Raw genomic sequence first — 26,652 nt, forward strand, 5'->3', positions numbered from 1 at the left:
GGGACTATTTTTCGCAAAGCAACAAAAGCATATTATCTTTTACAAATCTGATATTTTGAATATGCTTAAAGGGACATGGAACAAAATGCAAGACATGTTTTGCTTTCCTTACAATGTGTGAAACAATGTTGCAAATGTATGAAACAGCATGTTTAGGGCACATTTTCAATCTTCTGTATCTCAGTTATTTCTCTCAGATTTGGATAGGTGGTGAACCTAGCTACTCCAGGCCATATCTCACATGAATTGGATGAATGGATTGATTTTTATGACTGATAGATAGTCAAAGCTTAAGATGACAGAACATTGTTTTTATGCTTCCTCTTAGCTATACAGGCACTCCTGCATGTGTATGATATTTAACAGTATTTAATAAATCAGCTGACTGTATATTTCTGTTATGGTCAATTCTCAGCCTAAAATGGATTTTTAAAGATGGTAGCTTCAGCTTGTTATTCAGAGATGTTAAAGGCTACATTCACTTACATCTACCCTTCTATGCAATCATTAAAGATACAGAAACTCAATCCATCTTTATGTCTGGTTATCCTATATATGTATAAATTTACCAGTGTTTAAAGTACATTCTGGGACTGCTTCTGAAATACATTAGAGGAATGAAAAACAGTTTTCCTGAATCTTATTACAGCCATATCTTAATTCATTGAAGTGCTGCTGCTCAAATGCTTTAAAACACAGATATATACAGAGCACATTTCAGCTTCAAAGTACAGTAGATATATTTTTAACAGTGGGAAAACTTTGACCGGTCCAGGCATTTCAGGCAGTTTTTGAAAAAAAAGTTGCTTTCCATCATTTCCTTGCTTATTTGCATTTAAATAATATACATAATTTGACTGGGCTGTTGTAGATTTAAGATTTCTTGAAGAGCATTCACTGTGTCTGCACTGTCACTTTGGAATATCTAATGCAATTTTGTAATTTAAAATGACATAGAAACAACACTGATCATAAAAGTACATTGAGGAGGCACGTGGAATTTACATGAGAGCCAGTGTGGTATAGTGGTTAGAGTGCTGGACTAGGACTGGGGAGACCTGAGTTCAAATCCCCATTCAGCCATGAAACTCACTGGGTGACCCTGGGCCAATCATGTCTCTCTCAGCCTAACCTACTTCACAGGGTTGTTGTGAAAGAGAAACTCAAGTATGTAGTACCCCGCTCTGGGCTCCTTGGAGGAAGAGCGGAATATAAATGTAAAATAATTTTAATAATAATATCATTTCTCACACACACACACCCCTGGTGGCGCAGTGGTAAAACTGCCGCCCTGTAACCAGAAGGTTACAAGTTCGATCCTGACCAGGGGCTCAAGGTTGACTCAGCCTTCCATCCTTCCGAGGTCGGTAAAATGAGTACCCAGAATGTTGGGGGGCAATATGCTAAATCATTGTAAACCGCTTAGAGAGCTTCCAGCTATAGAGCGGTATATAAATGTAAGTGCTATTGCTATTGCTAAGTGCTATCTTTCCCAGTACCTTTCTTGCAATAGGTAGCTAATTGACTACACTGAACAATTATTTTTGCTGGTAATTTCAACCTGTTACACTTGATTTACTTCCTTCTTACAGGTGACATATTAATAAGAGAGGTGAAAATTCTGTCCTAAGTATCTCCCTTGCACATAACTTCAAAAAGAAATGGTTAGGGTGTGTAAATGATACCCAAAATTTAGTCCACACTTTCTAGGTTGCTAAACCCTTAAAATTAGCTTTTCTGAAGCATGAGTGAGCTGGGGAAACGACATCAATTTGAGTCTTTCCAATCCCTAGATTATTATTATTAAAAGCATTCCGCCTTTGGCTACTTCTTCTGTAGTTTTGTAAAAAGAGAATTGTGCCTGGGGATTCTTATTAGGCATATTTCTCTTCAGCCACCAGCATATTCTCTTTTAAGTCTCAGAGGATTACAGGATATGACAAAACCCACTGCATGAATGGATGCCATTGCTGTAGGTGCTTCTGGCTGAGAAACAAGATGCCCCAACTTGAAACATGTCACAGTAGAGATTATAGACCTATCCCACAAATGATTAGAATTATAAAATACAGTTACCCCAGAGATAATATAGGTTTCCTTGAACCATAAGTTGAGGGGAGTGAAATAGACAGAAAACTCTTAACTCTGAATACTATGTTGAACTCGCTGATTAATGGAAACAAAAGTTTCCTAAGCATAGCAGAAGAGCACAGCAAAAAGATAGTCAGTTATCTTGTTACAAACAAGCTTCACTTCTCACTTCCATGTGACAAAATTACTCTATTTATGATATATGTGTCACATGGCCAAGTTATGACATGATAGTGGAGATTAGTGCAGTTAGAGTAACAGGTGAAAAATAAAAGAAACAAAACACCAGTAATCCCCTCCAAAACTACCATCTTAAATATACTAAATAGGGAATAATAAAACTCATGTGCTCAATTGGACTTAATTCTGAATATACATGCATAAGATTGCAACCATATAGTGCAATCTTATGCACACTTACCTTGGGGGAAAGTCCAAAAGTGGGACTGACTTTTAACCAAACAAGGTTAGGCTCAGACTGCATGATGTCTAAAGTGGAATATGGACCATAGTTCAATTATACTAAAGTAAAGTGTGCCATCAAGTCAATTTCGACTCCTGGCGCCCACAGAGCCCTGTGGTTTTCTTTGGTAGAATATGGGAGCGGTTTACCCTTGCCTCCTCCCACGTAGTATGAGATGATGCCTTTCAGCATCTTCCTATATCGCTGCTGCCCGACATAGTACCAGCGGGGATTTGAATCGGCAACCTTCTCCTTGTTATTGAAGCATTTCCCTGCTGAGCCACTTAAAGTTCAATTATACAAAACGTGAATTTTATAATAAGAGAAAAAGACCCAGCAGCTTGTTAAGGGTACATTATTTATGCCAATTTTTGCATAAAATCCCCTGGGAAAATAAAAGGAATTCTGGAAGTTCAGAACTACAGGACAATATAGACTGATTCTGGAAGGTTCCATTTTATTACCAATTTGTACCAAGCGGAGAGTCTCTATTTTATTTACTTACTTACTTACTTACTTACTTACTACATTTATTTCCTGCTCTTTCTTCAAGGAGCCCAGAGCAATGTACACAGTTACATTATTCATCAAAACTACCTTGTGAGATAGGTTAGGCTGAGAGATAAGTGATTGGCCCAGAACCACCTAGTGAGTTTCATGGCTAAATGGGAATCTGAACTTGAGTTCCTTGGTCCTAGTCCAATGCTCTAACCACTATACCACAGTGGCTCCCATCTCTATCAACTGCTATGAATGTGTTCATGGTAACAGGAAGGTGAAGTAACTTTTCTGAATGCAAAACAACTGGTTACTTCACACTGCATGTCCCAACAATTTTATCAGCCCTATATAGGGGGCTTCTGCCCTCTCTCTCTCCTACCCAACAAATGAGTGTAGTTCTGTCTCATCTTACCAAACAGCCACAAAAGGCTCAATGCTCTTGCCTCTATTTCTGCACAGAGACGGACAAAAGACATGCACAAATAATACTTTTTCTCCTTTCAGAAATTCCCATCACAAGTTTTCTGAACTGCATCTTAAATTCTCTGGGATTCAAAATACACTGGTAACCATAATGGGCAATGAAACACCAGTGTTACTGACCCACTGGGGCTGCTGAGCACCTGAAAGCAAGCCCTGGTGAGCTTGTGCAATAGGATAGTTGTGCAACTCCTTAAAACAGCACATGGACACTTGCATCGTGGAACGTCCATTGTTTATAATGGAAGGTCTGCACTTTCCAGTGTGCAGTAGCCCAGGTATTCGGTAACATCAGCCTTTCACTGCTGGGTTCAGGTATCCACAAAATCATGGTTTCTTTAGCTAAACCATGGTTTCATTATATCTGAATCCATGCCTGCCCACAACCTGTGGCTTATTTGGGACCAAAATTACAGTTTAAGTCTGGTTTGCAAACCACTGTTTGTATTAGCTGTGGTTTTTCAGTATGTCTAAATTCAGTATGCCAAAGTTAGGGCCACTGCTCTGCCTCAAGACATAATGCACCAAGGAGAGGGAGTGAGCATATGAGTCCTGAGCAAATGGGAACCAAAAGCAGTCGAGCTGCTCTTAACTACAGTTTCCCTGTTCTGCATCAGGAGACTCAAACCATGGTATGGGTTCTTATGGTTAGCACAAATGTTGTGTCTGAGCCCAGACTAAAAGTATTCTGCATACACTATGAGGTCATTCACACAACTGGCCAGGCAAGGCAGCAGATGAGCAGAGGGAAATTTGGGTAAACTCACCCCCCCACAACTACCAGATGAGCAAGTCTTTGTCTGGGGGGTGCAAACCGTGCTCCCAGACAAGCAGCACTGCATGGTGCATCACGCAGCTTCGGAGGCTGGGTCAATGTGTTGGGAACCTCGGAATGCACCGTGCAACACCTGCAATGCATTGGGGGTTTTCTCAAAGAGACAGGTGCTCTAGGTGCTGTACACGAGCAGCAAGCCTGGGTTAAGGAAGCACTCGTTCCCTTAATCTTGGCTAGCAGCTGGGCTAAAAAGCCAGCCTAGTTGGCGCTAGCCCACTGGGATTGGGTCCAATCCTTGCTGTTCTCATGTGCAGCCTAACCCTGGCTGGGAGTCCTGAACCTGGGTTAGGCAACACATGAGAACAGTCTTTATGTTTGCCTTTGTTCCCCTTTAAGCACTTTAGCACTGAATTTCAAATTCCCCCAAAACCTTGGCGGGGGGGGGGAGGCTGAACGTGAAAGATTTGAAGAGGGCTACACATGTTCTTCAGTGTAGATAGCAGAAAGATCACAGGGTGAAATGTTTTGAGCTCTTGCCAGGTATATTCTGTGAAGGGAATTTGAAAATAAAGTTTTCAATTACAGAAGCACTACCAAGCCTTTGGCAGAAAAGCTGTGACACAAGCAATTAGGGAATCCAATATAACAGACAGTCCTAATAGTTGAGATAAACTAGCTAAAAATATTCCCTTGAATGCTCACTTGAGTGCTGTTTCCATAGTATTCACTCTAAGCTTCTTTTATCTTGAGAGGTTCCAATACACACATACAGGAAGCGAACTAAGGCAATATGTGCTGTGGTAAACCTTCACAGTAAATATGACTGTTTGCCATCACACACAGGGTGACAACCAAAATGTAATGCTTATATCATTACTTGGCACAAGCAGCGAGTATATATTAAGAATTATTGTTATAACATCTAAAAAAATAAAATGCTTTACAAAGAAAAAATAAACAGGACCCTGCCTAAAAAGGCAAGGGAAAGGGGAAAAGTAGTAAAAGGACTGGGGAAATAGCAAACAGGATATAAGTAATGCTACACTCAAATTTATGATGGTAAAATTGCCAGGCATGCAGTCGGAAGGGAGGGCGGGAGGGAGAAAACTAGCATCATAAGCAGTCATTCCTGAATTTGCAGAAAAGAACACTGACTGGTACAAGCTATGCCTCCATCTTCTTGCTCAGTTATGTTGTCTGAGAGATGAACTCCTTCTACGGATATAAAGTGCTGTGTATTTCAAACCAAAGCTCTTGACAGTCAGAATCTGTCGAGTTACCTTCAGTTGTACCAGTACTCAACATCCTCTGCAAACCTGGCAGATTCCTCCCCATGGAAGGAACAGGTATGCAGACTGGGGGTGCTTCTGCATCTGAACCTCTCCTTGGTATCCCAGCATGAGGCAGTGGCAAGAGGTGCTTTCTATCAGCTTCAGCGGATACACCAGTGAGCTGCATCCATTTCATGAGATGAATGACCTCCGAATGGTGGTACATATTCTAGTAAACTCCAGGCTGGACTACTACAATGTGCTCTATAAGGAGCTGCCTTTGTATGTAGTCCGGAAACTGCAGTTGGTTCAGAATGCTGCAGCTAGGTTGGTCTCTGGGTCATCTAGGAGAGACCATATTACTCCTGTGTTGAAAGAGCTACACTGGCTGCACATAAGTTTCCGGGCAAAATACAAGGTGCTGGTTATTACCTAAAAAGGTAAAAACCATATATTAAGATATATAACCAAATAAAGATATATAGGTATATTACCTACATATTAAACAACTTTGGCCCTGGATATTTAAAAGAACATCAGGACAATGACAGAAGGTGCTGTTCATACAGCCAATGGCATTATTCAGCTTTGCACCTGATGATTTGCAGTTACTGCACATTATATGTGTCCTTTAAAAAGTAGCACTTTGGTGCCATGCTCAAAAGGACTCAACCTTAGTCACTTCCTGCTGCAGAAAAGCAGGAAAAGATCTGGGAAAGCTCCTGGTGCCTCACCCTGCTGTCTTATCTGACTTTTGTCTTGGCCTAGCTCTGATAATGCCCCAGTCTCTGCCTCCTGAGACCCTGATCTGCTTTCCCCAAGCTCAGTGTTGTATTCTATCCAGTAATCTCTTGTTTTGTTGTTTAGACATTTGTCCCAGTGGGGATTCTGTATGATTCTGGGAGGTGGGGGGGTAAGAGTGTTGAGGGTCAAATGAGAAAGGAAAAGGAAGGGAAAGGAGAAGGACAAAATGGAGTTTTTGAATAAACTCTTCTTTAAAACTACATAAGATTACTTTGTGCTTTCGAGGGAAGCAGCTATAAAAGCCATGCCTATTTGCTGCAGCAAATAGTGGATTTAAGCCCAGCCTTTGTCTTAAGGCAAGTCCACGTGGGGGGAAGAAAAATGCTGATTCATTTCCTCCATGTTTGCTCAACAAGGCTATTCCTTTAAAACTTAAACATTACTTGGTAATCACTGCCACCATGCCCATTTTTAACAAAGTTTAATCCTTCCCTGGTGTGGGCAGAATTCCAGGGAAACTCTCCTTCATTTACCAATGGAAAAATACAGAAAACCTTCCACGTGCAGTCTACATGTGAAGAGCAAACTTGGTAGGTTGCTGAACAATTAACATTGAGGCATATTTGCACCAGAGTAAAACCCCTTTTTCCTAAGTTAGAAATCTACTCAGAGGCAGGTGAAAGAGAAAAGCTTTATTCTAAATTCTACAGACTGCTTCAGTCTGAGGCTCTCTCAGCTTTGAGTTACAGGTAAAAAGAAATGCTCAATAGTTTACAAGATTGCTTCCAAAGAACACCCCAGCTGGTATTGGAGTGGAATGCTTTAAAAATCATGATTACCCAGTTGCAAGGATAATTCAAAAAGCACCGCCAGTTGCAAGGAACCTTTAAATGCACCTTTACAGGGTACAGAGACTTCTAGAGCCCCCTGGTTGGATAAAAAGGGCTCAGTCTAGAGTTTCTGAGAAGGTTACATTACAAAATAAAACACAATAGACCAGGAGGCGGGTCTCACAATCAGTGAGACCCTCTTTTGCCGATACTGAAGGGAGAGCGGGATAAGCCTGCTCTCCCTGCAGACAATTGCTGCAGGAGCCCTGGGCGACCGTATCGGCCGCCCACACAATTGCCGGTTCCACGACGGAGCTGGCAGGGACTGGGGGGAGTGGGGGCCGATTGGCCCCGTATTCGCCAGCATGCCGTGAGACCTCTGGAGGCGGCTTTTTGCCTCCCCTCCGGGGGTCTCCTCATGAGTAGCCACAGTGCGGAGCTGCGCCATGGCTATTCATGATCAGAAAGCCCGGGTTTGCGGAGCGCTCACTCCACAAACCCAAGCTTTAGGGAGGGCTACTTGAGCGGGTTACCCACTCGTAAACCTGCGAGCCCGGTGGTTTACTCGATCAACAAAAATCGGGCTAGGCTCTCCTAGCCCGATTTTTGTTGATCGTGAGAATAGTCCCCAGGTGTAAGGATTTGCAAAGCACAAAAGGAAAGTAAATCATCTCATGCAAGCTAGCTATCACCCTATTCCCTGCCTAAGTCTTTCCGAAGCCAAAAACCCTTGGCTTCCCTTTTCCATGAACTCACCCGAAACGCCAGGAGAGAATTCAAACTTCCTGCAATTCTGTCTCTCAATTATCTGCAGATGTCCTTCCATGAGAGAAGTCTCCAGGCTAGCTGTTGGCCATGAGGCAGCAAGACTTCATTGCTGGTGCTCACGAAGCCTAGTCCCCATCTTCTCTCATCGCCCTCCTGGCTCCCTTTTACTTCCTGCCGCTAGGCCCTCTAGGTCCTAGTTACCATGTGCTGAGTGGCTGATACCTAGAGGTCACTGCCTGACAGATCGGACAGGGTTCACTTCCGGTTCACTCTTTAGGGTAAGGGAGGGGCCAATTGCTACATACACCATACTCTTATCTTAACACCCAATAACCCCAGCTGAGATATCACACTGGGAGCAGTTAGTAACTAAGAGCAACATATGCAACCAATGCAATATTTTGTCATCATCCAACATTCTGCTAGGTTCCCATTCTACTATTTCAAAGCACAAAAATATGGACACAAACTTGCCAAAGATATATACTAAACAGATTATCCTTGAGGCATCTGCATAGCCCACAGATGCTGCTGCTTCAGCTTCCATTGAAAATAAAACCAAATGTCTAGGCCCGCAAGGCTAAATAGAATACTTGATGGTAAATATTTTTGATGTTTTCCTCAGTGCCAGACAAACTGCCCATCTTTAACGCAGACTCACAGAAGTTTTTGAGATACACAAAATAAAAGGGAAATGTGAGGTATTTTTGAAGTCCCTAGAATCACAGAGACAACCCAAGACATTCTGCTGCCTGAGGCAGAAAATCCAAAGACTGCATTCTGTGATAGTAAAAATGTAATAATAAACTACTAATTGACAATTTTACATTTGTAGCTCTTTAAATGTACTCCTATATTTCATAGTGGTAGAGCAACAGACCCTATTGAGCACAGCATCCTCCAGTGGCTGTTCCTGATGTTTCCTTTGTTTTTCCTTTTAGATTGAGTCCCTTTGGAACTAGGGACCATTTTCTAATTTCTCTTGCTATGCAAACTTCTTTGAAAACTTTTGTTTGCTGAAAGGTTTCTTAACACTATCATCCAGCGTTCCCTCTAACAGGGATTCCCAGATGTTGTTGAATACAACTCCCACAACCCCCAAGCAAAAGCCATTGCAACTGGGGATTCTGGGAGTTGTAGTCAACAACATCTGGGAATCCCTGTTAGAGGGAACACTGCTGCCATTCCAAAATTTGCCTGAGGTGAGGTGCTGAAGTGAACCCTGCCTAATAAAAGCGCCAACCCTAACTGAAACAAAACACATCCAGTATTCTGAAATAATCATAGCAACAGCTGCCTGACTGTTGAGGGTTAGGATTAGGGTTAAACATTAAAACAGCAGATTATGCTCTGGTGGTAAAGAAGTTCAGCCCAAGAGATTATCTGGAGACATTAGGTTGAGTTCAAAAAACAAATAAAGATTCATTAAGAAACTAAACATCACATACTAAGACAGAGCCATTGAACAACATACACAAACAGCCACTAGCCTTCAACAACAACTGAAAAACTCTAACCAATTATGACCAAGAGAGACTTATTAACATGTCATCATGCCTCTAGTGGCCAGAAGGGGTCACTGCAGTGCTAAGAGCAATGCTTTAGAATGCTAACAATTAAAATGTTGCTTGCATCCTGTCCTATGCTTATTTGCTTAGAAGTAAGCTCCACTTCCACAAGTATATTTGCATAGCATGTAACCTAAGCCACCTTGTCCACTGTGAGCCTCCCCATCAGTTGAGATCATTCTCTCTCTGAAACCCCCACATTTGGAGATAAGGGGTTAGCTACCAGACGGAGGGTAGCCCACTACCTTTTCTATGGTAGTGCCCTGGTTATGGAACTCTGTCCCAATACATGTTCTCACTGTTGTTGTTTTTAATGGCTTGAACATTTGTAAGCCACTTTAATTAGGTTTTTAGAAAATCAGGAGAGAAATAGGATAATATATAGTTAATAGTTAACAAACAAACAACCTGAGGCTGTTTTCACCCGTGAGAACCTCCAGGAGACACCTGGCTACTGGCAGCACCTTGGTGGCAAACCTGCCTAGGGAGCCCACCTCTTGAATGAAGTTAAGGGGTGGGCTCCCTTAACCCTGTTTACCTGACCGTGTGTCAGCGCTGGCTGCTTCAGCTGGTGCTGCAACCCTACAACACAGAGACGGTGCCTGCCCATCTCTGGGGGGATCCCCAAAATGCATTGCACACTTGCATGGTGCATTGTGGGATCTCCCGATCCCATGCATCATACCGGCATCTGGAGCTCAGCGCTGCAGGCATGCATTGTTGCTCATCTGGAGCACGGTTCACGCTCCTAATAGAAGAACTCCATCATCTGGTGGGGAGGTGAGTTTACCAAACCTTCCCCCACACCCACCTGCCACTCCGCCTGCCTGATCATGTGAATGATCTCACTGTATTTTAGGCACCAGGCAAAGTCTGTCCTAGTCACTCAAGTTTTTAATGGTATTTAGAATTATTTTATTTTGTTTGTTTGTATCTATGTAAACTGCTTTGGGGATTTCTGTTGAAAAGTGGAATACAGATAAATATTCATCATATTTGTATTTTATATGTTGCTTTATTTATTTTGGCTATTTTATTTGCTTAGTTTATTTGGACATTTTTCTGATGTTCTACATTGTGGTAGTATATTATTATTATTATTATTATTATTATTATTATTATTATTATTATTATTATTATTATTATTATTATTATATTTTATATTGTTTGTTCTGCAACTTTCCAAGAGCTTTCTAAGTAAAAAGAGGCAGAATGGAAGTGCCTTAAAAAAATAAATAAAACATTTTTAGATACAGATACTTGAAACTCACATTATTAGTTACTGGAATGCTCCTCTCCCAATTCCTCCTCTCCAAAATAAAATGACCAATAGTGGACAAGTTGGTTCTAAGGTGAATCAATGTGAAGTTAAGGAGGAATTCAGAAAAACACATCAAGAAGTGAAGAACGAAAGAATAATGAGGACAATGTAAGAAAAGAAAACGTATTTACTATACAGTTAGGTTTTCATGGCACAATGTTTTTAATTCCATCCACTTATAGTATGAGGACACTTTTTAGAAGAAATCTTCCATACACACACCCTTTTCCAGCATACAGAGTGAAGGATCATCAGTCATTAAGCTAGGTTGTCCCTCCATAACATGTTCTAGGTCATCATATTTTTGGTTTCCAATAAGGATATTTAAATGAGAAGGATACTCAAAAGACTGCTTTCCCGTTTGTGCTTCTACTTGCAGTGCCTGTGACTGAACAAGTTAAAATTAGGCACAGGGGAAGTAAACCTAGATGCCATTTATATTTGCTATCCCCCCACCTCCAAGGACTGAAAAAGCAACAGTGAAACACAGTATCATAATTTACTATATTGCATTTTATTACTTTAAATCCTTGAGAATTACTCTTCACTCCCAGAATACTTGTACTAATATTTTAACTAAGAAAATCCAAAAACCCAATAAGATTTGCATCAGCAGGAAAATACTCTATGCATTTATTCTTGAAACATTACTATGATTAAAGTCAAAGGACTGCTCCTGTCTTGTTTCACTTCCTACTACTGCTTTGCTAGTAATAGTTTCTTAGAGATGTTCTGTGAAACTATAATAATATATCGGACTCTTATATTCCTAGTACATCCTTGACCTCCTCGCCGCCACCCCCAGGTCCCTGTGCTGACATTATAATTTGAATCACTGAGTTCTATGAAACAATGTGACAAAATAAATGCACTGCAGTGGGAAATACAATGGAGGGAAATGCAATGGTTTAGCATGTGGTTTACATGCAGAAGGCCCAAGGTTCCGTCCCGGACATCCTCAGTTAGAAAACAGCTATGCTTGAGACCAGGGGCCTTGCAAGATTGTACCGAGCCCTAGGACAAACAGAAAAGGTGAACCCCTGCTCCCTCCCGCCTCCCCCCCACCAGGCTCCCAGACCTCTTCACTTTCCACTGTATTTGCTGTGGAAGAGTGAGCTATCCCCCAGTCAGTGCCCCCCTCTCTCAGGGCTCCAGGGACATTTTGCCCCCCTGCTTGGTTCACTTATAGCTGCGCCCTTGTCTGAGACCTTGGAGAACTGCTTCCAGTCATAGCAAACAGTACTGAACAAGATGGAGCAATGGTCTAATTCAATACAAAGCAGCTTCCAAGTTGTGTTTACTCTTATGTCCCTCCGACATACTTCACACACTGGAGTCAACTCCTATGTAAGAGAATGGCTGTCATTTATTCCTATATGGTGAGTACACACTGCCCACAAATTCATCATATTTGTGGTGATGAATGTGCAAGATGGTTTTTTACCATGGTCATATTCAATTTCTAAGCATATGGGCAAGCCAACTATCTGGTAGTGAGCAGGACTCCCTCCCTGCTGCTGGTTACCCCTCCCACAGGAAGCAAAAAAGGTGCTTATTTCTTGCTTTCTGGGGGAAACTGGCAAGGGAGGGGAAGGAAATCTAAAAACATATCATCAGGAGTTTGATAGCACTTTTTGAAAATATTCAGAAAGCCCTTTAAGGGGTTATGGGAATTTGCAAGGCATCCTCACAAAAATCAAATAATTTGTTAGGAAATAGAGGGCTTGACCATCACTACTTTAATCAATCAATCAATCAACCAATTTCTACACTTGTATCCTGCTCTTCCTCCAAGGAGCTCAGAATGATGTACATGGTTATTTTTATCCTCACAACAACCCTGTGATGTAGGTTAGGCTGAGACATACATGACTGGCCCAGAGTCACCCAGTGAGTTTCATGGATGAATGGGGATTCAAACTCGGGTCTTCTCGGTCCTAGTCCAACACTCTAATCACTATGCTACGCTGGCTAGATTATAAAGACTAGATCATGATCTACTCTTCCTGGATCAAGATTTTTATGTGTAGCCTTTAGTGCAGTGTACTCCTCCCACACAACAGAATATGTGTATTAGGGGATTGGTTCAGCAGTTCTGAAATGGATACCACACATTGACTATTACAAGTTCATAGTTGAAGAACATTCTAGATATAACCTGCTCTTTGAAAATATACATGTGGTCAATAAAATATAAGTTAGAATAGTCTTTCAATGTCATGTCACTGCTGTACAATATTGTTTCAGTTTTATGTGCTGCATAAATTGGAACTTGGATTCATGTACTGTAAAGATCTGCTCATTTTTCTGAACATTGTATTGCCCATCTTTTGGCATTAGAGGGCAATATCCACTGGAAAGATTGACCAAGCTGCCATAATAATATTCCTCCTTTATAAACACATCAGTAATATACACATTACAGCTTCTTTACAGGTTACAAATCACTGTTTATACAAATTATTTGGGGTGATTACTAATCTCTGTTGCTTATAAAAGGATTAAAGAAATAGTACAGAAGATGAATGAAAAAATTCTAAACTCTCCTTGAATTTGTTTTTCATTTTTAACAGTATTCTGAACTATTGATGGTACCAACCTTGGATATTTTAAGTCTTTGGTGTCTTGGAGAGAGAGAAAATGAAAGATGTTCCTCGGAAGGCTATACAATTGAATGAATGAAGTAACATTATAATCTCTTTTTTGAATCCAGTTTCATGCACTAAAATATCATTCTAAACATCAGCACCAAACTGTTTTCTAACTGAAATTAATTATGCCTTCAGAACTTTTAGATTAGACTACAGCAGTACATATTGCGTAAGATGGTCCTTTATTCAAAATCTACATCTGGTACAGAAAACAAGGATTTATTTTCAAGTACAATAAAAATAAATATTTATTAATCCCTTGCATCTTCAACAACATTACTACTAAGTCAGCATTACAAACCTATTAAAACAATAAAATTACAAAACTATCAAATAATAACAGCAGAAAGAGGATAAAAACACAATATTCAAAGGAACTGACTAAAAGTAATTCAAACTGTGACTTTAAAAGCATGGGAAAATAAAGAGATATTTATTATTATTTATTTATTATTAATAAAGAAAAGACTGCCCTGGCACTCTCTCTGTGTAATATTTTCTTGGTGATTGTTGTTGTGAGATGAGCTCTACGTCTGAACTAATTTGTGCTTCGCTCACTGGTCTGCTCTGCTCTGCAATGTGCATTGCAAGTAAAGTCAAAATTCAGTCACAGTCAATATGTGACTGGCTTCTAGTTATGCTTATAGCTATGCTTGCTGGCTGTTTAGGGTGCTGCTGTGGCAGCTGTTGTAATGCTGGAGTCATAATTGTGAGAGAGAGAGTAACATGCCAGTGATACTTTAGCACAGGCACTGTGGTTGTCAGTGGATTCTGGGTCAGTGATTCTTTTTTGGCCATCTTTGGACTGTGTGTTGGGGGGAAATGTGGTGTTTTGTGTTGGGAGGGACTGTGTGTGCTTCTGTTCTGCATTGTTTTTCAAGGCAGGGTTACAAAATGTGTACACTCTGCTTTTTTCACTCATAGGGATCAATGGGGAACTCAAATCATTTTTTAAATTTATTTATCACATTTATATACCGCCCACACTTTCGTCTCTGCATGATGCATGCTACATACTACCAAACCCACCAAAGGAATGGGCAAGTGGGCAATTTTTATTTGTATTTTTAAAAACTAACCCCCCATAGGATGCTATGGGTTTGGGGGAAGGTTTTTTAAAAATTCAAAATCTCCTCCTTGCCCATTTCTTTTGTGGGTTGGGTGGAAGGTAGCACCCATAATGACTACCACCCAACCCACTTTGGTGTCCCTAGGACCTACCCATGGACAATCTAATGGGGTGATTAGATTTCCCCATTGTTCTATATGGGCAAATCACAATTCCTTTTGCAAATTTTCAATTCAATTCATTGAATTCAATTTGATGAATCCGTTTGAGTTCTTGCAATTTTATTCAAGGTTGAATTGAATTGCAAAAAATGATTTGTGCATTTCTCTATACGTGTGCTCTAAACCCCTGTTTAAACAGCATGTAGAGGGTCGATTTAGATGAATGCCCTCTCACTCTCCATCCTGCTAACATGTTGCAGCTTTGCTCATCTGAACTGGTTCTGAAGCATAACAAGAATCATCAAAGGCAACCCCACATACAACCATTGCAGTAACTCAGATCACCAAGTCCTTAGCAACAATGCCGGCTAAACAGACAGTTTTATTGATAGTTACTATTGTTTAAGATGTCTGTTGTAAGACACAATTACAACAATTGTGTCCAGCAGCACAGGGAGGCTGGTGGCGGCCCATGTGCAGCTGCTGCAGCCCCCTGGCCCCACCCCCCGCATCTGACATCAGACACAGGGGATGTGGTCTCCCTCCCAAATGGGACTGTGCGGCCCCATTTGGAAGGGAGAGCAGCCTTAAAGGCAGGGGGAGCCATTCCGGCCACGCTGCCAATGCAGCACAGGCCGATCTCTCTCCTAAATGGGGCTGAAATACCTGAAATACCAAAATAAAATGCCCCCCACCTCTGATGTCAGATGCGGGGAGGGCGTGTCTGGGACTGCACTCACGTCCCCTGATTGGTGGTGGCTCAGGTTCTTTGAACGCATTCGCCCAATGGTGGCTCCATCCCTTACTGTGTCTTTTTGAAGAGAGATGAAGTATATTAAAAAATAAATAAATAATAGCAACAACAAAAGTTTGCTCTGCCCCGCCCACTTCACCACATTTAACTATTTCAGTCTCAACAGTGTAAGGATCCAATATAACTTCATTTATTCTAATGGAGCAGAGACATATTCTGTGTTATATCTCCTGATCTGAAGCAAAGGAAGATTGAAGAAGTCAGTGGCAAGAACTCCAACTTTACACCATCAGCCACGCTGGAATTATTGGAATCAACAACCAAATAAGCTTTTGTGACAATTATAACAGTTTAATTACAGGAGTTGGCTTTGCTTCTGTAAAAGGCAATGGTAAACCAGAGTGTCATTCCCAAATCCTAATGTAAGCCAGGCGGTCAATTCCAAACTACCAAACTACAGCACTGAACTCATATTTTGTGTATTAGAAGTGCATTATTTATCTCTGTTGCTACAGAATAGACTTGTCTGGCAAAATTGTGCTGAAATGACAAACCTGAAGTGACAGTAATCATGATTTTGCTGTATTTAGCATTAGATATGAATTGGAGGTGTTCTCATGCATATTCCTCAAACACTCATATTGCTGCCTCATTTGATTAGTATGAGTACCAACATGCTTTTGGCTGTTGACTGGCCATGGATGTGGGCAATTATGTGTGGTTGATTGGTTTTGCAATTTTGAAACTATCAGAGTGAAGTATAAGAATTACCTATAATTAGCCAAGGGCTTAAATCGCATGTCTTGTTCCTTTTCAACAATCACTGCTACTCCACTTTTTCTTTTAAAAAAAATGTAGCTAGCAAAGGTTACAGATCTCATTTCCTGTCCAATAAAATATTTTATTCCATTGATTTATAAGCCCTGCTTTGTTGCTATAAAGAAGTGACAGTCACAATATGATCAGTTACAGGAGCCAGCAGGCTTCCTCTTTGAATTCTTATTTAGCCAAGTATGCACTGACTGAGAAACTTTGCTGCATCCAAATGTGGTTGCCATGGATGTGAAACGTTAAACAAAAGCCCCAGTATTTAAAATTAGCTTGTTGTTCAATGGCTATTTATTGCACCCGTACCTAATGAATACATGAGACACTGGTTATGGAGCAAAATGGGCCACAACTTTATTAATTAACATTTAACATGAGAGGGTTGGCATACCCCCTACAGTGCAGAAACTAAAGTCTCGCTGCTGCTTCATGAGTCACACCTGAATGCATAGGGTGATACACCTTGGCTCCAGGCAGCATCAACCCTATGGCCAATTGTTGCCCATCTTAGCCCGCCTAATGTGAAGGCGCCTGCCTTAGGATTCTCCATCCCCAAGCTGCCAGGTCTTAGAGGGTGCTGATTCCATAGCAGGTGGAGTAATCCATCATCCAGCACTCCCTGAGTCACCAAGCCTCTAGGGACTAGCAAGCACTCTTCCCTACACCAAACGCATGCCTAAAAGGTGCTCACCAACCCTAAAATACCCCATAAACTGCACTGTACCTGTCACAAGAAGGGGTCAGCCTAGCTTGTCCCCTTCCCCACCCAGCAACCTTCCAAGACTGCTGCCAATCCTCTCTGCAAATCAGCTAAGAAATAATCAGCAGCCCTCAGGGATAAATGAACCCCATCCACTCAGAACAATTCTAGGTGAGTGGACACAATGTGGGGGTGAGGGACAACCTAGGGATGAGATGAAGTGACCCAAGTCACAATTAACCTTTGCTGAAGCCCTATTGATCTTCCCGGGGCGCTATGCGACGAGCCATACAGCGCTACAGTAGATCTGACCAGAGTAATCTCATGGCCCTGAATAACCTTACAGGAAAGAGCAAGTTCTGACCTAACTCCCCGAAATGAAGGCGCAGGATGTCTGGAAGTGCAAGGCCCTCCGGAAACTCCCACATTGCTGGTAGCAGCTGATCGAAAACCATGCCCATCACCTTGGATGGTGATAACCTGGATGGTGGCCTGATTGTTGCACCAAAACCTAACTGTGGACTTCACAAAGGACTCCACCCAGATGTGAACAGCCCCCACAATGGGGGGAAATGCATGAAATGAGAGGTCCTTCGTAAGACCCCATCTGTTCCACTCTTCTGGCTACTGCTCAGCACACTAGCACCCCCTGAAGTAAACCCCAAACCCGAAACCCCCAGCCACAGTGAGATGCTCCTGAAGCTACACTTCCAGGAGACATTTAGAGTGCCAAAAAGAAACTCAATTAAAAGTTTCCAGAAATCTGGCACAGACCCCCCAAATCCTCCCTCAATTGTGTGGATACTCTCACCCTATGATGAGGCACCCTAAACCACCTGGTGGTGTCACAAAACCACAGCAGAAAGACCACAAAAAGCTCTATCCCTAAGAAAGTAAGCCAGACATCCAGCCCCTCAGTCTTGTCCTTTGTGAGGAGCACCCCAAGTTCCTGGAAGAACTCCATAAAGGAGTTCTGAAAGCAACAAGAAAGCACATTGTCCCAATTCATAGTGCCCTATGAACAGGAAATCATCTGGTAAGTGGGCAGTTGAAACCCCGCCCTATGGCTTAAGGCCCACTCTAGCAGGGAGCTGAAGGCCTCAAAAGCCTCACAGGAAACCGAACAGCCCATAAGCAAGGCTTGGTCCACATAGTACAAGCCCTAAAAAGAAAAACCGAACAGCTCAAAATCTGCAGGGTATATGAGATGAAATGCAGACTAAATGATTGCATTTCACCAGAAGTGCCCCACGGGCCACAGCTGTGCACCATGCACATGGCCTCATCAAACGAAGTATAATGCACTGAACATAGTTCAGTCAGAATATCGTCATTAACCAAAGAGCCCATAACATTCAATAGAAATCAAAATTTAAAACAAATCTAAACTTAACAGGTATGCACTCTTCATATTTGACTCCCTCTACCAAAAACAAGTTAGGCACAGTGGTTAAAATCCAGACTAACCTTTTCTAGTCATGCTAGGTTTTTCTGCTGTGCAAGAGAAAAGGGGCTATTTTCAGCAATTTGTGCTTTATTCTGCAGTCACCTGTAACTTTTGAAACTATGTTCCACAGATTAGGAAGATAGTTTCCTCAGGGATATAGTTTCAGGAGGCACAGCTAGCTGCAAAGGGAATGAGAGATCACCAAAACCCACCCCTCCCAGCTTGTGCGATGGAAAAACCTGGTGCACCTATGGAAAGTTAATCAGCCAATGTTGTCTGCAACCATTGATAGGTGAATGTTGACTGGACAAAGCAACATAATTTCTTTCCACTGAACATTTAGCCCAATTAAGAGTTCTGTTTGACTAACAAGTTTTCCTCCAATATTTTTAACAGTAGCTTATCCAGTTAAAATATTGCTATTGCTGCCCAGTATTTCTGTGGTACAAAGATGAATCTATGGGTGGGTTCAGATAAACTGCTGCAGATAAATAGGAGGGAACTAGGAATTCCCGAAGAGTAAGTGTTCCTGGTGTGAGCTGGTACTTCCCACCTTTCCATGTTGTCCAAACTCAGAAATGGGTGGACAATGTCAGATCCCCTCCACCACCATATATTCTCCACCCAATTTCAACTCTTGGATACAAATGTCAAGCAAAAGATGGGTGGTGGAACAAATCCAACAGTGTCCACCCAACATTTCCAGGTTTAGATGACATGGGAAAGGCTGGAAGTATCACACTAACTCACCGGGAACCTCTGGTTCCCTTTTACTTATTGGATGAAAGAATAGAGGATACACAGACCAAAGGAACAAAACGTATACTAAGAGTAGTATAAATACCGTGTATAAGAGTCTATTCACACACACACACAACTTACATGAAACATGGGTAAATTAAACATATATAATGAAACACACAATTAGTGAAGAAGATGTCTGTGGTCCACAGACATCTTCTTCAGTAATGGTCCATGTGGTCCACAGACATCTTCTTTAGTAATTATATATGTTTAATTTACCCATGTTTCATGTAAGTTGTGTGTGTGAATAGACTCTTATACACGGTATATATACTACTCTTAGTATATGTTTTGTCCCATTTACTTACTTGCAGCAGGTTGTCTGAAAAGGAAAGACTGTGCCATTGAGTCAGTGTTGACTCCTAGCGACCACAGAGCCATGTGGTTTTCTTGGTAGAATACAGGAGTGGTTTACCATTGCCTTCTCCCGCAAAGTATGAGATGATGCCTTTCAGCACTTTCCTATATCGCTGCTGCCCATACCGATACAGGAGTTCCCCATTCTATATATTTGCTTGCAGATCTTGATTATGCTTTATTTTTACAACCCCAGATCTTGGGAAAGTAGGCAAAAAACGTAGAACAAATAAAGTAATAATCAGTTTTCTGCAATTTTGCTAAACTAACAACAGTAATACTAAAATCATTGGTCTTTCAGAAAGAGTCAGACACACTAATTCACACTTTTTAATACATATAAATCAGCAGAAAGACACACAAACTGTACACACAGGCAACATTTTTAAAAAGCCATCTCAATGAAACAATTCCCACAATCACTGGAAAGTGGGCTAAAGGAGCTTAGCCCACTTTCCAGTGGCCATGGGAACTACCGGGCTCGCAGGTGAGTTCGGTGCTCCCAAGGCAGCTAGCCTGCCTAAACTACCCTCCCCTTAAATGAGCTTAATTGATTAACCTCATTTTGTTGCTCCATTAACCTAATGTTGCTGCTTCTGTGTCACCGTGGTGCACAGCAACACATGAGTATACCCCTGGCTGGGAGGCTGCAAGTACACCCCTGGCCAGGAGGCTGCAAACAACCTCCCGGCCTTGGGGATCTCTCCAGGATGCCCCGCACACTCACACAGGGAATCTTGGAACTTACAGGGGCCGCCTGGCCCCCAATCCCTGCAGTCCCTGCCGGCTCCATGACAGAGTCGGAAGTTGTGTGAGTGGCCAATCCGGCCGCCCTGCTACTAGTGGCTGCTTGTCTGTGGGGAGAGTGGGCTAAGCCCGCTCTCGCTGCAGAACCTGCTCAGGTGCTTCACAAATGTGAGGAGAGCTGGTCTTGTGGTAGCAAGCATGACTTGTCCCCTTAGCTAAGTAGGATCTGCCCGGGTTGCATATGAATGGGAGACTTGATGTGTGAGTACAGTAAGATATTCCCCTTAGGGGATGGACCTGCTCTGGGAACAGCAGAAGGTTCCAAATTCCTTCACTGGCATCTCCAAGATAGGGCTGAGAGAGATTCCTGCCTGCAACCTTGGAGAAGCCACCGCCAGTCTGTGTAGACAACACTGAGCTACTGTAGATGGACCTATGGTCTGGCTCAGTATATGGCAGCTTCCTATGTTCCTATGAAGCACCTCCATGTTTGTGCATTGGCATCCATTGAATGGGCTTTTTTAAATGTTAAAAGTAGTAGAAATTGCTTATATACTTCTACTTAGTGGCTGAAATTCTTTAGAGGGTATTTAGTAGTTTACCCCTTAAAGAACACAATTTTAATAGGAAGAGTGAAATGTAAACTTTTAGATAAAATGGACTCCTGAGGCACATTTTTCTGTTTAAGCACTTCTTGTTTGCAATTAAGGTTAAATAGCTGCTGTCTGATATTTAAATAATTCATTTGTCTATTTTTTTTTTTTTTGCTTCAGTGTTTATATACACATTAATGGGGGGGGGGTGAATTCTAGTAATGACTTCGTGACATACGATATGAACCTGACTAATAGCAACAAGTGTGTTAACTATTCAATGGACTACAGACCGTATTTGTGTCAAATTAAATATTGTTAATTTATATTACCAGCACTTCCTAACTTATGTGAATTCTATTTACATTTCTTTCCCAATGTTCATTATATTCAGTAATTCTAAGGGACAGTCTGTATGTTACTTTTTCTATGTTTTGAAGACATTCAAATCATTTACAGTTCCAGCTACCTGGTAATAGTAGGAAGCGATGACACACATATCATATCAGCAGTAAAAAAATGAATTCTACTGTAAGGCCCCCTGCACACAGTTGTGACTGTGGGTAAGACCTACTCATTACTGTTTTATATGGGGAAGGAATACACAGAATCAGGAGTGACTTGCATAGTTTCATTCCTCTTCTCCCACAAAAGACATACAAACCAGCCTTTAGACACTGACCTATCAATTTAACGAAGATGGCACTAAAATTGTGCCATAGCACAATTAATTTTCCATGGGACTAGAACATAGGTAAGTATTTAAGAATCACAGGCCTGGTTCATATGTAATGGGAAACCAGAGGTCCCTTCACTTCTAGTTCCCAAATCTGAACATAGAAACCAGAGAATTACAAGTGTGTGTGTTTTTTTTAATGGACTGGCACCTGGCGATTTTCCTCCCCACTTCGGTTCTCCCTGAGTTTCATTTGCTCGGCCTCCAGTTTGCCTGTGCCAGTGTTACATACGAATGCTGGGATGCAGTTTCACCACTCTAAAACCTGTGTTAAGGGAGGAAGCTCCTCCCTTGCTGCAGCTCCTATTGGCTTGCAGGCTAACCTTCAGGAAAGAAGGAAGCCATCACAACCAGCTCCCCCGCCTCTCTGCAGTCTTGCTGACTACAGAGAGACTGCTCTCCTGAACATATGGACATGTATAGGAGAGCAGGCTGGGGCGGAAATACAGGTCCACTGGACTTGCAGTTCCACATTATGTATGACCTGGTCCTTAGTCTTTATAGGAAGCTCAGTAATAACCCTATTGGTATAGATGCATTGCAAACAAAAGGGGGTAAACCAGCACACATTTGCCCCTTTTAGGTGTTCAAATCAACATGCGGAGTGGAGGAGACAGGAATGTGCCAGCTGGAATCAATGGGTTTTATAGTCTCTGCTTTTAACTGTTAATTGGTTGTAATTGTTTTGTTTTAATGTAAACCGCCCTGAGTCATTGTTGTTGGGTTTTTTTGGAAGGGAGGTATAAAAATTGAATGAATGAATGAATGAAATATCAGATCAACAGCACAATAGGAACAGTGCCACTGCCAAGGAGATTGTCTAGAAAAGTTCCTATTCAGAAAAGGATATATTGTATGTAGACACTAAGCAAAATGCAATTACCGCTATTAAAAGACTTTAAAATCTTGACTATGAAATGTTATAGCATTTTTTTTAAACCATCCTGGACTTTACAACAAATATACACATTACTCTCAGAAACACATAATATTCAAAATATGTGGCTATTCACTTATAACTCCTACAATAGTTGACCAACAGACTGAAAAAATATATAAACATACATACATACATATATATACATACATATATATACATACATACATACATACATATACATACATACATATATATGGAGAGAGAGAGAGAGAGAAAGATTCACACTGCACAACAAGGATATTCTTTATTTTGCTCTAATTGTTGGCCACATTTACACTGGAGATTTTAAACTGCCCTTCAGGCTATGCTTGACTCTTCTAGTAAGCACATCTGAAAGGTACTGACACAATTATCCTAGAGTCAGCCAAGGTGAATCGGGGGGAACCTTCAGAGCACAAAAGCTGCCATCTGGACAGAGTGTAAGTTTCATATGTGTGTTGCATTAAAGAAAGAGGTTGGGTCTGCAAGTGTGTAAAATAGCATCCATAGGGACCTCCAATCAGGATCAGAGGGTCCCAATCGGGAACAGGGCATGGGGAGGGGGAATTTAACTCCTTCCCTTCCTGCTGCAGCCCTGATTAAAATGGCCCCTCCAAAAGCTGCTACTGAGAGAAGCAAGAATTGACAGCAATGGCAGCTTCTCTCCTGGGGTTAATAGCAGCTTTACAAAGGCATTTTGGTCAAATGTGCACTGTGCACTGTGGTCTCACCCTTCCCCAGCTATTACTTAGGTTTTATATACACACATGCACGCATGCACATGCACATGCACACACACAGTTTGACACCGAGTCAAATGGTATGTTTAACACAACTTGTACTTCGTGAGAGATTAATATCATGGATAATAAATCCAACTTTTTGTTATGTAGTATATGCACTAAACTACCTCAATGACACATCATTCCTACTGAAGGATATTTAACCAAATTTGAAACTACTCATTAGGTCTTCAAATCTCGAGGCCTAGTCAAAATATCAAACACAAATGTCCTTTCCAAAGACCATGCTTCCTGGACTTTCTCTGTACATTTTGAAGATATATTTGGTCTGAAAAAAGATCAAGTTGAATAGGAATCAACTTCATACAGAATGAACACAGACTGAGAATCATCTTGTTCAAGCTCAAGAGAGAAAAAACAATTGGTAGTGTTAACCTTCCCCAGCTTGAACTTTCACAGCTAGGCAGCTGTAAGTCAATATGCTTGGAACTGTCTACATTTTACAGAAATCTAAAGCTACTGCTCTCCGCAAGGATAAATATCAGGGTGGCATGTTGCTCTCTAGATGTTCTTTCCAACTGGATTAACAATAAAGACAGTTAAAGTGTCATATAATATATATTTTAAGGAAAGACAGCACCAATTGGAAAATACAGCTGGGTACTTGGGAAATTGCCCAATGATTCATCAACACTCACTGTGGCTTATCAATTTTCTTTCCGTTATCTGAGAAGAGATTCTGGTTCTTTAATCCCCATGTAACTGCATGTTTGTATCGATTCCAAATATTAGAGTACTAATACACATCGAGTCCCCTAACCAACCCCTGCGTTCCACATACTTGGAATAACCATTCCATTTCCAATTTACTACTAATTGCTAAAGACTATCACAAGGAGGATGATCTTCCATCGAGAAAAGTAATTCTAATGAAAAATCTAGTGGGAAATGAAAAAAGTAAGCAACTGATATGCCTGACATGAAAGGAATGAAGGACAAACGTTCCTTTGTAACTCTTGTTTCAATGCCTTTTGGTTATCCTACCAAGCACACCTCCTAGGTTTTCATATTGTCCTAAAAGGCAACGAGGCTGTTCTCAAAAGGAGCCAAGCCTGAGCCTGGCTACCTGTAAGAACCACCAGGATCTGCATGGATCTCAGCGGTGCTGTGATGCTAAATCCAGCACCAAAGCTCGGCTCTTAGCTGAGGTTAAAGGCACAATCATGCCCTTAACCTGGCTCTTAACCTGGGATCATGTGTCAGCACAAGCTGCTTGCACCTTGTGCTGACACAGAGACGGGTGCCTAGAGTGTCCATCCCCTGGGAGGATCCTCTGGTGCACTGCACTTGGCACACTGGGATTCTCAGAGACTGGGACAATGAGTCCCAGCCTGTTTACCCATGCTGCCAGGATAGTTATCTGCACTGCTCCTGGCAGCGCTGATCGTGTGGGCGCACGGCTTGCACAACGAAGGAGCTCGGAGAAGTCGTCTGGGGGAAGGTAGGTTGAACCTTGCCCTTCTGCCCACCCATCTGGCCGTGCACACATGTGGTCATGTGAATAACCCCAATGGCTCACATGATACACAAGTCCTATGCAGATGGCGGGACTTGCGGAGCTGCTGCTGCTTGGAAGCAGTAGTGAATCTGGAGAGTTTGGGCAGTAGTGCTAGAAGCTTTACAGTATATTCCTACACATTGTTGTGAATGGGGGAATGTGTGGCAATTCTTCTAGCAGTACCACGCAATCTCTCTAGCTCACCGCTGCTTCTGTCTCTGCAGCAGATGCTCCACAAGCCCTATCATCTACCTAGGACTTGCATATTATAGTGCCAGTATATTTCAACATCTTATTTTTAATGAAACAACCTAAAATGCATTAATACTGCTTTGCTCCTATTGCCTGAAAAGAACAAAAGAGAAGGCAACTCTTGCAAGGTCACTTTCTGTATCATTCATCTACCAAAGTATTGGCTGGGTAGATAATACTGGGGCACTTCAGCAAGCATTCTGGCTGTGCTATTTCTAATTCATCATCAGTTCAAAATTTTCCCCAAGTCAACTATCTGATTGCAGGATGGGGAAAGATCATCATATGAGGCCTTCTAGGATACTGAGAATCATTCAAGGGTCATTATCTGGGCTGACTGACTGCAGACTATAATGATTCTTCAAGCCTGAGAGTAAGCAGGGTTGTATCTAGCAGATAATTGCCTATTAAAGAGTTCTGCTTGGCCCCATCAAACAACAAATTCTACTGTGCCCATGAGAAAAGGCCTGCCTCCTCACTTCATCTGACAAGAAGCAATAGTCACTTGCATTGACATGTTCATTATTATATCATGAAGCCTTGCTTTTATTAATTACTAGTAAGGTAAAGTGTGCTGTTGAGTCAGTGTTGACTCCTGGCAAACACAGAGCCCTGTAGTTGTCTTTGGTAGAATACAGGAGGGGTTCACCACTGCAATCTCCAGCGCAGAATGAGATGATGCCTTTCAGCATCCTCCTATATCACTTCTGCCTGATACAGGTGTTTCCCATAGTCTGGGAAACATACCCGCAGGGATTCAAACCAGCAACCTCTGGCTTGCTATTTATTTATTTTACATTTATATCCCACTCTTCCTCCAAAGAGCCCAGAGTGATGTACTACATACTTGAGTTTCTCCTCACAACAACTCTGTGAAGTAGGTTAGGCTGAGAGAGAAGTGACTGTGCCATTAGGTGGCTTAATTACTAGTAGGCAAGGCCCATTGTTGACTAGGCAAAGTCATCTTGCATAGATTACACTTAAAGGAACGTTCAAGATGCCAAATACATGTAGTAGAATTTTTTTTTTTAATTAAAGTGCTTCCAAAAGGGAAGTAAAAGGACAGTTTGAAATGTGTAGGATTTCAAATTCAAACAATATTCCTTTTATAGAATTACCATATATGTTAAGATTGAATCCTAGTACATTAGAAACTGAGAGATGTCTTGGGCTTGATGTAATTTTAAAATTATTGATATGACTATTGAGTGTTAAAAATCTGTTGAGAATAATAACAGTTAAAATATGATTATATTCAGAAGTTATCCTAAAAAATACAAAAAAACCATTTAAACCTTTTCCCAAGCATATTGTGATGTAAAAACTAATGCCTTCAGTTAAACGTAATGCATTCAGCATGCAAGATTTGGTATCTATAGGTACTTGGGAAGCATGATATTCAGAATGCCTTAAAAAAAAACACATTTTTAAAAATTCATTGAAAAAATAAAAAATTCAAAAATTTCCAAAGAGTGAATCTGGAGACTAGTTCAGTAAGAGAGAGCAAGCATGGTTACTAAA

General features: G+C 41.4%; 1 protein-coding gene across 7 annotated transcripts in view; it reads right to left on the reverse strand.

Annotated features, from left to right (window-relative positions):
* RBMS3 (RNA binding motif single stranded interacting protein 3) overlaps positions 1-26,652 on the reverse strand; it is a 1,053,558-nt gene that overhangs the window by 779,972 nt on the left and 246,934 nt on the right. The window lies entirely within an intron of this gene.

This window comes from Hemicordylus capensis, chromosome 6 (genome assembly GCF_027244095.1).
Source record: "Hemicordylus capensis ecotype Gifberg chromosome 6, rHemCap1.1.pri, whole genome shotgun sequence".
NCBI classification, from domain to species: domain Eukaryota; kingdom Metazoa; phylum Chordata; class Lepidosauria; order Squamata; family Cordylidae; genus Hemicordylus; species Hemicordylus capensis.